Below are 16,611 nucleotides of genomic sequence, written 5' to 3'. Positions count from 1 at the left end.
GAGTCCTTGGAGATAAAGACAGAAAAGCATGCATCCCTCTGACCCCAGATGTCCCCACTTGGTGTAGATCCTTTTGTTTCATTTCTTGGATTAGCTGTTTTAAAGGCTTTATTTTTTAGAATATTTTAAAAACAGTCATACGAGTGCTTTAGTTGAAAATATTTTTAAATGAGATTTTATTTTTCCCTAAATGATAAAATACAAATTTTCTTATAATCAAAGTTGTGATTTTTAAAATATTCCCTTTATATATCTTGACTTTGCCAAACGCCTTGTGATGTTTACACAGAAAAGAAATTTAAATTTGGTAATTTTTCTGCTGTACAGTAAGTTGCCAAATAATAACTTGCCCGATTCTGCTCTGCTTTAAGAACTTTATTCAGGAACATCTCCCTCATTATATTTTCCCCTTTTATTCTTCTGTGTATAGAAATTCTACACTAGATTATAATTTTTATTTTGCATTTATTCTCTAAAATCCTTGTTGCATTTATACTCTGAAAGCCTTGTAATTTAATTATCATCTGACTCATACACATCTTTTTTACCCAATCTTCTCTCTCATGGGAATTACTGTGTTTCCTTAGAACTCTTGGAAATGTAAGTAGACAGCTTTTACAAACTTTCTTCTGCTTTCTCTAGGAAAAATATCTCAGAAGTTCTCTTTTCATGACAATGAGATAATTGAGTATGCCACATATTTTCATGATTTGTCACCATGGTTTTGAATAGTGGTTTAAAAAACAAACCATTACTGTTTGCATGTTCATTTCACCTCCAAGATGTTTTTCATGTAAACATGGTTCCCAACCCGATAACTAATAATTTTTAACTGAATTTTTCAATTTTATGATTCAGTTCCTCTGCTGATTTAAAAAATATGTATTCAACTGGGTGTGGTGATGACTGCCTGTAATCCCAGCAGCTTGGGAGGCTGAGACTGGAGGATGGAGAGTTCAAAGCCAGCCTCACCAAAAGTGAGACACCAAGCAACTCAGTGAGACCCTTTCTCTAAATAAAATACAAAATAGGACTGGTAATGTGGTTCCATGTTTAAGTTCACCTGAGTTCAAACCCTAGTACCAAAAAATAATAATAATAATAAAAATATATTTCTGATCAATAAATAATGAATAGGAGCAATAGTAATGAATGTTTTTCGATTTTTTAATTGATTTCACACTATTATCACAATTTATTTGTTTTCACTTTTGCCAATTCAGGGTAGTTAACATTCAGAACCTCTTTAAGTCAGATTGTAGCATACCAACTTCTAGTTGCACAGTTAATTTAAATGCTATTTGGGTCATGAGGAGATCACCCTATCATAAATTAAAACAATGTTTAACTTACAGATTGTAGCTACACCAGTGCATGAAAAATATTTCACTTTATGGTCATGATAAAATCTGAATTTTAAAAATAAAATTATTAAAATTTTCTTTTTTGCTTTTAGTAATTCACATTTCCGTATAGTAGCGTCTTAATTGCTATGGACCAGATTCATTTGATACATGTAATCCTACTTATGCCATCTCAGTATTACATAAAATTGACTAAATTCCAACACATTTTTGTCCAATAGAATTAGCATATCAAATATCAATTACTTCAAAATTTCTGATAACTGTTTTCTCATTAATAATGTTAGGTAGATGTCATAATTAATCTGAAAGATAATTTTCATTCTTTAACTCTACATCTGTCTGATTCCACATAATTCCTCCATATATATATATATATATATATATATATATATAATTTTTTTTTAATTTAGCATGATGATTAACACCACGCTTTTCTCATGGCATTTTTCAGTATATGTCAAAGGATAGATTAAGGAAGGAGTTGAACATAGAAGCAATGATAGTGTAAAATAGTGCAAACACTCATCTTCAGGAAATGTAGTTGAAGGTCTAAGGTAAGAAAAGATTGCAGGTCCAAAAAGGATAACTATCATCGTGACATGAGACCCACATGTAGAGAGGGTTTTATGTCTTCCATCAGTGGAATGATTTCTTAATGTGAATAATATCACGGCATAAGAAAGAAATAACACCACAAATGTCACTAAGGTATCCACTCCTGAACTGGCAAGCACAAACACACCAGTGACGTAGGTGTCAGGACAGGCAACTTTCAACAAAGGAAATATAACACAAAAGTAGTGATGGGTGTCATTAGGACCCCAGAAGGGCAATAGGATTGCAATAGAAACCTGAGGAAAGGAGTGGGTAGCCCCAACAGCCCAAGCAGCTAAAACCAGGAAATTGTGTTTTGTCCTGTTCATGATAATAATGTAGTGGAGAGGTTTGCAGATGGCTATGTTGGTGTGGACAACTGACCCAGGCTTGGATATAAAGTAAACTAAGGATGCTGTCGGTAAAAATTAGGGCCTGGGAAAGGGAGAGAGTTGCCCCCTTCATTCCCATCAGCTGATTTTCTGGGAACCTAATTAGCACCATTTTTGGATTGTAAAGGAATTTCCCTAGGATCTAACTACTTTTTTGAAATGTAAATGCCCCTGTGAAGGCTCCTGGTCCAAGGCTAGAGATTTACAGAACTAAGAGGAGCCAGTATCAGTTATAGGGCTCTGCTTTTGTAAATACACTTCCAGCTTGAAAACCCTTACCCGCAATCATATATCATGTTTTTTTTTTTTTAAAAACCTTGTGTACAACTATGTATTGTTTTAGACTAGAAAATTTATGACACTAGATAGTCTATAAATGTGAAAAACTGGTAAGGGGGCACTCAGAATTTGGAGTGCCAATCTCCTCTGGGCTCACCAGAGTAAAATAAAGTTTAGTTTCTCCCACTTTTCCAATGCCATTTGCAAATTCTTGCAGGATTCCCAAAACAATATAACAAAGGCTGTATCTGTAAGGATTAGGACTTCAGTCATTCCTAAGAAGTGCATGGCCAAGAACTATAACATGCAGTTGACATATAGGAGATGAATTTCCTCTCACTATTAGGTCACCAATTAATTTGGAAGTCACACAGGAGGTAAAGCAGATATCCATAAAAGGCAGGTGGCTGAGGAAATAGAACTTTGGTGGGAATAAAGAGGGCTGCATTTAATAGAGACAAGAATCAGAAGGTTTCTCTCCAAAAGTGCAACATAACAGATTAAGAAGAGGACAAAGCAAAATATTTGTATGTTTGGGTCATAAGAACTTCCAAACAGAAAGAATTCACAAATATTTCCCCAGGTCTCCAGATATTATTATAAGCCCATGAGTTAAATATCTGAAAATAAAATAAATACAATTTTTATAAATAGATAACATAATAATGAGATTAAATTTATAAAAATTGGATTGTGACACATTGAATACAACTCTTAATTATTCCTGCTATATAGAATTAAACTTTAAAAAGTATTTCTCTGATGTCGAAGCCTATTCTGAAAATGTTTTGTAATGAGAATAATGAAATTTTTCAAGTTGCCAGAAGTTATTAAGGGTATTTTGCCAGGTGTGATGGTACCTGCCTGGAATCCCAGAGGCTTGAATAGCTGAGTCAGGAGGATTGCATGTTCAAAACCATTCTCAGTAACTTAGTGAAACCATAAGCACCTTGATGAGATCCTGTCTCAAAATAAAAATAAAATAAAATAAAACAAAATAGAGAGGGTTGTGGCTCAGAGATTGAGTGCCACTAGGTTCAATAAATGGAACCCCCCCCCAAAAAAAAAAGAATATTTAAAATGTGCCAGGCATGGTGCCTGTACTCCCTGCAGCTCAGAGGTGGAGACAGGAGGATCACAAGTTCAAGAACAGCCTCAATAACTTAGTGAGACTGTCTTAAATTTAAATAAATAAAATGGCTTAAGGATATGGCTCAGAGATAAATTGCCCCTGCACATTAAATATATACACTATACCTATAGGTTCAATTGTCTTCCACTCCAATGATTTGGAGGAATTTCCTCAATTTTCAGTGAATTTATCCACAGAAATGCAGATTTATTTAAAATAAGTCAGAATGAATTGTTTAATATGTGTAGGAACAAACACGACATTTGGGCATTTAAAACTAATGTACTGTATGATACAAATAAGCAAATAAGAGTCGAAAACTACACACCAAAATACAGAATGTAAGTTGGTTGAGTTGTGAAAAATAATAAGTAAATTCTTTCATTTTCTACTTATGTTTTACAAAGTAATTTTTTAAAATTGAAATACCATTGGAATTCACTATGGAAAAAAATGTAAAGAAAATATAAAACAATTTACCAAACATATATGAATTATTCATATTTTATGATGATTCCTAAGAATTCCATGAGTTTCATATTCAATGTAGAAAACAAAGTTCAATAAAAATGATTCAGGATGTAGCTCTCAGAGAGAGTGCTGTCTGCATTCAGTGATTTTCTTTTATTTGTTACATTAAATGTGTGGTCAAAGATTCACAATTTTGAATCTTTTGTATGATGTTGAGTCCTTAGTTGAGACAGTGTACTTACAGTGGGCATTATATCCCAGGATGTGGAATTAATTCACACTCAATGGTAATGCAGACTCTATAGCACACTATCTTGTTTGCATCTGATGTGGCCACTGTATTCAGTTCTTCAAATAACTAAAAATACAGAATGCTTTTATAGGAAAGTTATTTAGAAGCCATCATCAACTAGTGATTCACAAATACAAAATCTGTCTTTAGGAATATTTTTGATAATGCTTCAATCATCAGTATGGCATTAAACATGAACAAATTGTGAAAAAATATTAAATTCAATATTCAGCTCTAATTTCACCTAGGAGTAAAAGTTCCATGTGCTTCTATTCCGACTCATACATTGCTGAAAATTTCTTAATCTATATTTGTTTTGTTATTTTTGTTTTACAAAACAAAAATAATTATCAGGTTCATAGTGCTCAGAAATGAATAGTACCTAAACAAAGTTTCATAAGTGCTTCAATGACTAATTTTTTCCTTACCTCATTACAACTAATGCTGAGTCTCTGTTTAGGAGATGCCATAAGGCTCATTTGTTTGATACACATAGTTATTTCATGGCCTCATGCTCTGCTCTGATCAGAAAAAATTACAATTATATGATGGCTTTCCTTAGTAGAAACAAGGGAATTTGCTGTAAGCTCGAGGGCAAGGGCTGGTGGCCAAACATAAGCGACTGAAGCAAGCTTTATTGGAATTGGCTCTTGGGCAAAATTCCCAGCTCCCCCATACAGGTCAGGGTAGGGACCCAGAGATAATTGCATGTGGCCTGGCATGCCTGGGGTCTTTATAGGCTGGAATAGGCAGGGGTCCTGCTGAGTGATAGGTGAAAGTAAGGGTCAGTGGAGTTTATCTGCCCCTGTTGGATTGGTTGCTGTTTGGCTTGCTGCCCGCTGCCTCAGTCCTTTTGCTCTCTCTCATATAGCTGCTCAAATTCCGACCTAACACTTGCATGATGAAAAAAAAATCAAGGAGCACTCACATGTTTTCACTAGGTTTCTATTAGAGGTGAAATTAGAATTTTTCTCTTGGGATGACATGCAGAAAATATCACTTGAACTAGATGGGTGCAGTGTTTGGTTTTGTTTTTGGTATGGTAAAAGTGAAACATTTTGCATGTGACAATTGAATGTCACCCTGGAGCCAATTCATCTAATGTAAGAGATGGCTTAGAGCAAAATTGGTTAGGATTGTGAAGGAAGGAAGTCAAAGTTCTTAAAAAACTCCAGTGGCATCGAATGAATTGGAAGAAATTTATTTTCAGACAAATTCTGAAGGAACACTAAATAAAATGGGAGTTTTGAGAGTTGCTAAGATGAATGAAGCATATAAAAGGTAAAACAGCATACTATCCTGAGACTCCTAAGCAGGCCCTGAGCAGCACACATGGCAAAGACCAGATCCCAGACCAAAGGAGTAGATCTCATTCTGGTGTACATTAAGCATTTGCCTTTATTTATGAAGTGGTACTTTTATTACTAAAAATAAAATTTCAAAATTAAAACATACATTTCTTAATTTTATTCATAGAATAAATGTTTTAAAGAGGCTTTATTAAAATATATGAAGCATAAGTGGGAGCCCAATCAATAACAGAAATTTCTATCTTTAAGCTGTTTGTGCACAGGAGCTCATCCCTGTCACCTACAGGGACATCTCTTCATAGTTTTAATCTTTCTGCTAGATCACTAATATCAACCTAAAACCTGCAGCAATAACATTCTGAGTTCTTACAGTTTGGGAAATGTCCTGAGTAGCTCTTCCACTGGGGTTATTTATATCTCACTGTCCTTGTAGAGAGCAGTTTACAATTTTGTAGACACAGAAGTTAATGTGTACAAAATAATAGCAGTGGCAATCAAGTCTGTTCGTAGCAATGCAGACTATTTCCAGGGAAATGCAATTGATCGTTCCCCTGTGTGTGTTTACCAATTGTGTCAGTGCTCTAGCCAGTCTGGATTCATGTGGGCATTTCTGATCAGACCAAAACTGTGTGGTGCTTTGTGTTCCTTCTAAACTAACCACCATATCCTATTAATGTCTACCTGAAATTCTGACTTAAATACCCTGTTCCATATATTTTATTTGTATGAATCATCATTATGTTATCTTTTTAAAATTTATTATTTTGGAAAATAAACTTTTCTGAGACAAAATATCTTTTGTCTTTACATTGCCTTCCCTATTTTCTCACGTTTGATTTCTCGTCTTCTGTTCTCACAGTTTCTAATTTCTGTCACCCCAGTTTTGTTTTAAAGGGAAATCTTCCCCTCCACTGTTACTTCTTCTCAGTGACTGAAACTGCTCTTATGAAGACTGTGACTGACTTTCATCTTGATACCTCTAGGATTTCAACAAAATGATCCCTCCTTTTTCACCAAGACATCCTTTTTCACCAAGACATTTACATTTTCATGTGATTTGGAGGTCACACCGTACTCTCCTAGTTTTCTTGCTACACTTCCAAAACCCTCTCTCAATTCCCTTTCTGGGTTCTTGATCATCTCATCACATTCTCTATAATGGAAAGTTGCAGAGTGCTGTGTCCTTTAAGTTTTGGATACCACATACACTCTCATGGTTTGAGGTACTCCCCATGGGAGAGGATTCCAGAATTCTTGTAGCTCCACTCAGATCACTTTTTCCAACTCACACATCAATCACTGCTCACTGATTACTTTAATACCTCCTGTCCCTGCTCCCTTGTGAACTTGTCTTTCCCCTTTTGTTTTAAACTGAACAAGGTCATTCCAATCAAGGTCTAAGCCCCAGAATGCTGCACATTGTATGGAAGCCCCCTGCCTCTCCAATGACCCACAACTTGGATTTCCAAGTCCTAATAACAACGAGCAGCTCCAAATATTTTGTTTTAAATGCATTGTTTTCACAAGTAGTATTTCTTTTCATCCCTCAAAAATTTTGCTCTAGTCATCAGGATTTCAGAGAACTCACTTGTTTTGTCCAGAGAAGTTAATCAGGTATTGGATTGGCCAATAAGGTATTGTATCTAGGCCTCCGATTTTGACATTCAAATCTTCAAAACTTTGCCATATTACCTGTCCACTTTTGCAGTAATGTTTGAATAAAAGAACATGTCAAAACCTTATTTTTGCCAGCCACTAGGATGCATACATGCAATTCCAGAAACATGGGAGGCTAAGGCTAAGTTTGAGGTCAGCCTTAGTAACTATACAAGATGGTCAACATCTTGGTGAATCTTTGTTTCCAAATTAAAAATGGAAAGTACTGGGGATGTAGCTCAGTGGTAAATCACCTCTGGGTTCAATCCAAAATTACAAATAATTATAAATAATAAAATAAACATAATAGTAAATAATAGTAACATAAAATTAAATATTAAAGAAAGGAAATAAAAATAAAACTCATTTATGACAATTAGTAGAGCAATCTAAATTATTTTATACAGTTTTCTTAACTTCAGATTTTTTTTAATTTCTTTTTTTAGTTTGTTTTAATTAGAACTACATGACAATAGAATGCATCATACCTCATTCTTCTGGTTGTATATGATGCAGAATAACACTGGTCATGTAGATATATATATATATATATATACACATACATAGGGTAATAATTTTTGATCCATTCTATTATCCTTCCTACCCCCATTATCCCCTCCCCTTCCTTTACTCCCCTCTATCTAATCCAAAGTATATCTATTCATCCCGAGCCCTACCACCCTTATTGTGAATTAGAATCCACATATCAGAGAAAACATTTGGCCTTTGATTCTTTGGGATTGGTTTATTTTGCTTAGTATGATTTTTTCTAGCTCCATCAATTTACCAGCAAATGCCATAACTTCATTCTTCTTTAAGGCTGAGTAATATTTCATTGCATATATATGTGCCACATTTTCTTTATACATTAATCTCTTGAAGGACCCATAGGTTGGTTGCATAGTTTGGATATTGTGCATTGAGCTGTTATAAACGTTAATGTGGCTGCATCACAGTATGCTGATTTTAAGTCCTTGGGTATAAACCAAGGAGTGGATCAAATGGTGGTTCTATTCCAAGTTGACTGACGAACTTCCATAATGCTTTCCATAATGGTTGCACCAATTTGCAGTGCCACCAGAAGTTTGAGTGTACATTTTCCTCACATCCTTGGCAACACTTATTTTTGCTTGTATGATTTATAATTGCCTTTCTGACTGGAGTAAGATGAAATCTTAGAGTAGTTTTGATTTGCACTTCTCTAATTGCTAGAAATGACATGCATTTTTTATATGTTTGCTGAAGGACTGTATTTATCTTTCTGTGAAGTGTCTGTTCAGTTCCTTAACTATTTATTCATTGGGATATTTGTTTTTTTTGCTGTTGAGTGTTTTGAGTTCTTTATATACCCTGGAGATTAATGCTGTATCTGAAGTTCAGGTGCTAGAGATTTTCTCCCAATCTATAGCCTCTCTTCTCAAATTATTGTTTCCTTGGCAAGAAGAAGCTTTTTAGTTTGAATCCATCCCATTTATTTTTGTAAATTTTTTAAAAGTTTGTTCTAATTTGTTGTACATGAAAGAAAAATGCATTATACATTTTCATAGATCATACATAAATGGAGTGTAATTTCTCATTTTTCTGATTATGCTTATTGTAGGATCACATCAGTCATGCAGTGATATGTGTACACAAGGTAATAATTTCCTTTTCACTCTACTATCCTTTCTACCATCCCATTTATTGATTCCTAATTTTACTACTTCTTGCACTTTACAAGCCTTGTTAAGAAAATCAGTTCCTAAGCTGACATGGTAAAGATTTGGGCCTATGTTTTCTTTCGTTAGGCAAAGGGTTTTGATTCCAGTGCCTGTCTTTGGTCCACTTTGAGTTGATTTCATGCAGGTAAGAGAAAATGTTTTAATTTTATTTTGCTACATATGGATTTCCAGTTTTCCCAGCACCATTTGTTGAAGAGGCTATCTTTTCTCTAATGTATGTGTATGGTGCCTTTGTCTAGTATGAGGTAACTGTATGCATGTGGATTTTTCTCTGTGTCTTCTATACTGTACCATTGGTCTACATGTTTGTTTTGGTGCCAATACCATGCTGTTTTTGTTACTATGGCTCCGTGGTATAGTTTAATGTCTGGTATTGGGAGGCCTTCTCTTTCAGTCTATTTTCTAAGGATTGCTTTGGCTATTCTGGGTCTCTTATTTTTCCAAATAATTTTGTGACTTATTTTCCTAACCTCTATCTCTTTATTGAATTTTCTTTCACCTCCTGACATTTATATTTGACTTCATTCCTTAAATCATCCTTTATGTCACAGACCAGTTTCAGTAAATAGGTTTAATACTCCTTCTCTGACATTTCTTCTACTGTGTTTTTGATGGATTCTATTATCTGAGAATTTTGGTTTGTTTGCTGTGATTTGTTCCCTTGTTTTTTTCATGTTTTTCATGTGTCTTCCCATCTAGCAGTGTGGATCTGATGCAGTATAATTTCTACTATAGACTTATAGTGTCTCTGAAGATTTCCAATACCCTGCCTTTAAGTGATAGACCAATATTAACAACACCCACTGCAAACAATGTATAGCCTTAAATCAAATAGCTCTTATTAAGATGTCTATAGCTTTGTCTCAATGAACAATGGTGTGTTCAATTATTTCCTATGATATATACAGTAAATTTGCAAAAGGGTTTACAATTCCAAATGGTGGACAGAGAGAGAAAACAAAAGTGACATAGGATGTGATTTTTGTGAAGCATGAGGAGAGAAGATAGAAACAAAAAATTATAGGAGGAATGAAAAAGGAATTAATTGAGGTTGGCTGTCAGCAGGAGAAAAGAGAGAAAGAGAACCCAGGGAAACAGATAAGTGACAAGTAAAATATTTACATATATATATATATATATATATATATAAAGTTAATAGTAATAGTAATACCAATAATAATAAAATAAAAAGAAAACAAGGTAAAAATAAAAGAATACACAACAAATCTGTAATATACTATTCAGACATCCCAGTCTCAATAAAGTGATGCATGAAGAATATCAGGTTTCAAAAATAGTAGAGATGTTATACATAAAAGAAAATTAAAAGAGGATCTCAATGGAAAGTTGAATTGTTTCCACTGGAGTTCAAAAGTTTTTCAACTTCCCTTCTAAGTTGAAGGGTGGGATTATCTAGGGTTTGAGGCTAGCTCCACTATCATGTTGATTGTGGTTGCTATGGTGATAGACTTAGTCCCTGAAGGTAGAACTACTGGAGGTAGGGTGTAGGCTGCTCTCTGCTTGGAGCCTATTGGTCTGGAGATTTTAAGTGCACTTCAAAGAACCTGCAGTTGCTGGTCCACATTGAAAGAAGGTACTCTATGAATCTATTTTGGCACCTGCTGTGTGGTGTTTGAACTTATTCTTAGCCCACTACCATGCCTACAGACCCCAGGATTCCTGATCTCTGATTCATTTTCTGAAGTCCTTTTCTCCAGCCCCTGCCCTTTCCAATTACCATTCAGACACTTGTCTCTCCACTGGTGCTACCAGCAGTCAAGTTGGAAGAGGAGGAAAATGTCAGGTGGGTTTCTATGACATGTATTCTACTGTGTAAATCTCTTTCCCTGCTTGATTTTCTCCTGTTCACTTAGGCATAATCTTTGTCATGCAGGATGGCTTTGCCTGGCTAGTTTTTTGAGACAGACTTGGGTCTGCCAATAACTTGCTCCCCCAGTTTCTGGACCATGGGCCAGGGCTGCTAAATTGTCCCCTCCACTATCCTCCATGTATGCTGAGACAGAGGTGGCAGCTTCCCTCCAGTAGGTGGATACTGTGCAGCACAGTATTTTTTCTTTTCTTTTTTTTTTTTGGGCATTGTCTCTGATTTCTAAGCTCTCTGTACCCTGACAGGCCTCAATCTTCCCAAAAATTAAGCCTCCTTTAATTTTTTATTTTTTTATTTTTTTATTTTTTTATTTTTTATTTTTTTAGTGGTGCTGGGCATTGAACCCAGGCCTTGTACTCTACCAACTGAGCTATATTCCCAGCCCCCTTTGATTTTTTTAAATTACTTTTATATATTCATGTAGGAGCTGTTCTGGTTTGTGTCTCCAGTTGCTGCCACAGCTGTGGAGCTGGAGATCTTTTCCGCTTATTTTATTATACAAGATCTCCTGAGTCCCTGATCTGTTTTGAGTGCCCAGTATTAAATTCCAATAAAGTCTCCCCTAAATCTTGATTGCTCACTCACTTTGTTGAAAAGCTGCCTGCTGACTTTTCCTGGTTAACTGCATGGATCTACCGGAAAGTTACTCTTCTTCCACCATCTTACCCCTTCTGGTTCATTAGTAATATTTTAATAGATACAGATAACTCCATACAGTTTTGTGTGATAAAATTAGGAAATAACAACAATAACAAAAAGAATCAGACATATGTTAAGTCCTCGACTTCTTATTCAAGTGAAAGGACAGTTGGAATTCTTAGTTTTAGTTGTATTGATATGAGAGACCTGGTCACTAATTCATTGGATGTGTGTGGTAGCATAGATTTTTTTTTTTTTATTTCACTTCGCTTTATCAAGTTTTTGTTTTGTTTCTCACTTTTTAAAATGACAAATAATAATAATACATATATGGTGCTTTGAATCACATAAAACCATTCAAGTTTTCTTACCTATAGAGCTATTTCTTATTGTTTAATCTTCTGTTCAGTTTTCCTGTATATTTTTAGCTACATTTTAATAATTTTATTTTATTCTATATCTCTGATCTTGATTTATTATTTTAAAATGCCAAGCTCTATAAATGCTATGGTGTGTGTGTGTATGCGCACACGCGTGTGTACTTGAGTGTGTGTATGTGGTTTGTATTACATGGGAGTGAATTAGGTAAGTGTAGTGGGCAGTGAGTAAGAGAAGAATCAAGTTTGGTTCCAACAAGTGGATTTTATCCAAGCAATGCACATTCAACTTAACATTCCTAATAGTAGCAAGTCACAAATACATTGAAGATTCACTCTCTTGTTCACCTACAGTCCAATCCCCATGAACTTACTCAATGCAAAGTCTCTTAGCCGAGAAGTCAGTCAGCAAGACTGAGGGGATTCTTCTCAGCTGTAGCCTCTCTCAGCTCCTCAGATGTCTTTGGATATCCCCAGGTGTCCAGTAAGCTGGAGGCTGGTTGGCAGTCATCGCTGTGGGAGTCAGACTTCTGGCCTCAGTGACAAAGTCAATCAGCAGTCAGCAATAGTGTGGACAGCAGCCAGGGCAGTCAAGAGACAGAGTGACATGGAGTCCTCTGGTCACGGTGCTGCTGACAGTTTGCTCCAAAAGTCCAGGAGTTTAAGTAGTGATTTTCAGCCCAGTCATGCTCTGGTCTTCATTGATAAAGACCAGAACATGACTATACTATGAGCCACCACTCAAATCATAGATAAAGGTTCATATCGGCATTGTTCAGGAGTGTCATCCTGCCACACTGCAAGTTTGTCACCAGGCAACTTTATTTTAGTTTTACAAGTTCAGGCAAATACTAAATACAGCTTAGTATTATTACATAACACACAACTATAGTGATTCCTATTATTTCCTTGTCTCATTACAGTCACGTATACTCTTCAAATAATAGCACAATCAAAAGCAAAATTAACTCTGAAATGGAAAAAAGTACATTTAAAGATTTCTTGCTAGAAGAAAGTGAAGCCAGAATTGGGGACAGGCAGTTAGTATGTTCACTTCTTGGAACTTTAGAACATCAGCCATGGCCCCCTCCTCTCTCCTGAGATAAATCTGTATTATCACCTTTAAATGAAACCTGCTTCATATGCTTGCCTTGACGTGCTTCTCTGATGTTATACTTCAACACCTGAGGAAGCGGAACTCACTGTTCCAGTTGCTGTCCACTACATAACTGATTGCTGAACAACCATTGTCACTGAGGCCAGATGACTGACCACCTCTCCCGCGGCCACCACTGCCACCCAGCCTCCCACTTATCGGACACCCAAGGACATCCAAAGATATCTGAGGAGCTGAGAGAGGATATGGCTGAGAAGAATCCCTTCAGTCTTGCTGACTGAATTCTTAGCTAAGAGACCTTGCATTGAGTAAGTCCATGGGGATTGAACTCTAGGTGAACAAGGGAGTGAATCTTCAATGTTTTTGTGACTTGCTAATATTAGGAATGTTGAGTTGAGTGTGCTTTGCTTGGATAAAATCCACTTGTTGGAACCAGACTTGATTCTTCTCTTACTCACTGCTCATGACAACTTGTCACTAGTAAACAGCAGCATCATAAATAAAATTATTTATAATAAATATGTAAAATATATTTTTTATAAAAATATGTAGCTACCCATGGTCACAAAGAGATTCCTAATAACCCTTCAGTCTCAGTGAGATTGAATAAATCAGGAATGATTCTTTTATGAGACCATTAAAAATTATGCATACACATGGGCCTTTAAAATATATTCTAAGTTAAAATTTTAGAACAGTAGTGTAGAAGGAGGTTGGCATTTTTCTCATCAGAAGGATTTTTCTATATTGCAGATTCACTAAAATTTTTATTCCTATAGTTGTATTGAAGGAAGAATTAAAGACAGGTGGTCAGTGTAGGTAAGTAATTGGGCTGGATATAGAGAAGATGGAGACTTACTCCAGGAAATTGCAATGTTAATGCCTCCAGGGCCCTTCCTTCACCCTTACTCCTGCTTCAACCTGTTGCTAAGGTAACCTGTCCAGGAATTGTTCCTCCCTGCAGTGAGTTGTAGAAGTTGTTAATTAGCCTCACGGGCTGCTCCTTTCCTGCCTGGATCACTCCACCTTTGACCCTTCCTCCTTGCCCATTTGCTTTTCACCTTTTGGCGATCTGCTGACATCTCCTGGGCCTAGTTATATATACAGTAAGGAGAATGATAAGGGAGAAGAGAGCAGGAGAACAAAGAAAATCTAAAATGTATAAAAGGACAGGCGCTCCCACTTTTTGGGGTACCAGGACACCAGCTATGACTCCCTTCTTCCTCCTAGGGGAAGTCTGTATTACTATTTTTTTAAATAAACTTGTTTTCTACACTTGCCTTGGCGCTTCTCAGGTGTTTAATGGTCACGTCTGGGAAGCAGAACTCCTCACAGATAACCAGTAGTATCAGTATCACAGGAAAGACAATATATGATGAAACTCCAAGTTTTAAATATTAAATAACATATACAGCATTCCAAATATGCATTTTCAATGAGATATTGCAATGCAAGTATAAAATGTACTTTTGCTGTGACGATAAAAAAAAGAAAAAGAAAAGAAATCAGATATGTGTGCTTCGGATGGTAACATTTTTTGTTTACAGTAGATTATATGCTATATACATATAATTTGGTACCTATTACTATATGCATACCCTATTAGAAAGGGATCAAAAAATAACAAAGTGCTCATAATATCTGAGTTGGACAGGAGATTGGAGGAAGATCTAGTTTAAAAAAGTATTTCGGTAAAATTTGAAAACGTCTTATATTCTTTTTCTTTTAGGCTTTATAGTTATACATTGTAGTTGGGTTCATGACAACATTACTCCTACATACATTAACATTAATTTCAGTTCAAAATTTCCCCTCCCTCTCTTCACCCCATAACTCCCTCCCCTTTCCCATTCTCTTTCTTGTACTTTATTCTGTCTTCTTTTTGATCATCTATTAACTTATATTTGATTGGTTCTTTATGTTCTTCTATCCTTCCCTCCCCCTTTCCTTTATTTTCCTGCATGGGAGAGAAAACACTTGACCTCTGAGTTTCTAAGTTTGGCTAATTTCACTTAGCATGATATTCTCCACTTTCATAAAAAAAAGTGTTATGTTCTTGATGCATTAAAAATAAAGTTCTGAAAATCCTTACCTTACTAGAAGGTCTATTCACAATGGCATAAAATTTGGCCTTAACAATTGTGTTCTGGTGTAGGCAGGAGGCACTGTCATATTCCCAGGGCAGCATTGTGATCTAGATACTTGATGGAGATGGTGAGTCAGTTGCAGGGGTATCTTAGAAATGCAGTGTTCTTTGAATAATCACACACCACCACATTGCCATTACCTAAATGTTCACTTGCCTTCATGAGATTTTCCACATGTACTTAAACAAAAGTCAAAATCAAATAAATAAACTAAATTTCATAGATACATAAGAAAGATGTACATTAGAATGAAGCAACATAAGGGGGCTGTTTTAATCAGCCTTTTCACTACTGTGACTAAAAGATCTAACCAGAACAATTTCAGAAGAGGAAAAGTTTATTAGAGGGCTCACAGTTTCAGATGTCTCAGTCCATAGAAGGCCAGCTCCATTCCTCAGGGCTTGAGGTGATGCAGAACATCGTGGTGGAAACGTGTGGTAGAGGGAGCCCACTCACATGATGATCAGGAAATAAAAGAACTCCACTCACCAGATGCAAATATATACTCCAAGGCCTCACCTCTTCCAGTTACCACTCAGGCAATCCCATCAGGGGATTAATTCACTGATTGGGTTAAGGCTTTCACAACCCAATCATTTCTTCTCTGAACTTTCTTGCTTTGTCTCATATGTGAGCTTTTAGGGGACACCTCACATTCAAACCATACCAGGGCTTCATCGCTTCGTCATCTCTATATTTCTTATAGATATAATGCAATGGTGTTCCATACCCTTCTATGCTCAATAACCACTGAGGAGAGAGGATGTTTGAATTCTACTGTATCCATGGCAACATCATCACCACTGTGAACCATGAAGTATTTTCCTGGAACACCCCAATAGGTACTATTTTCATTTACTTCTCATCTCCCTCTCTACCAGTATTCCTTACCCATGGAGTGGTGCCCATGTCCATCTGCCACTGCTGTGCATGTTTCTTATTTCCATCTCCTTCTCTTAGATTGTAGTGCTCTCAGAGGAGTCTTTCAAATTTCTGTCTTCCATAAAGTCCTGCTGTTCATTAGATACTGACTGTGGCATTGATACAACTAATTTCCTGCAACTATTATGAATACCTATGTTATTTCCAAGTGCAATTCTTTCTTGCTTTGCTAAATCTTGTACAAATTAGGTATATTCATTTGCCCATTTTTCTTCTCTAGGCATTTTGGATGTCACTTATTTAAATGAGAATTAAAAATCCTACTCTAATTCTGTCTGAACCAGAAT

Source organism: Sciurus vulgaris (assembly GCF_902686455.1).
Source record: "Sciurus vulgaris genome assembly, chromosome: 11".
Lineage (NCBI taxonomy): Eukaryota > Metazoa > Chordata > Mammalia > Rodentia > Sciuridae > Sciurus > Sciurus vulgaris.
This window is presented reverse-complemented; position numbering follows the sequence as displayed.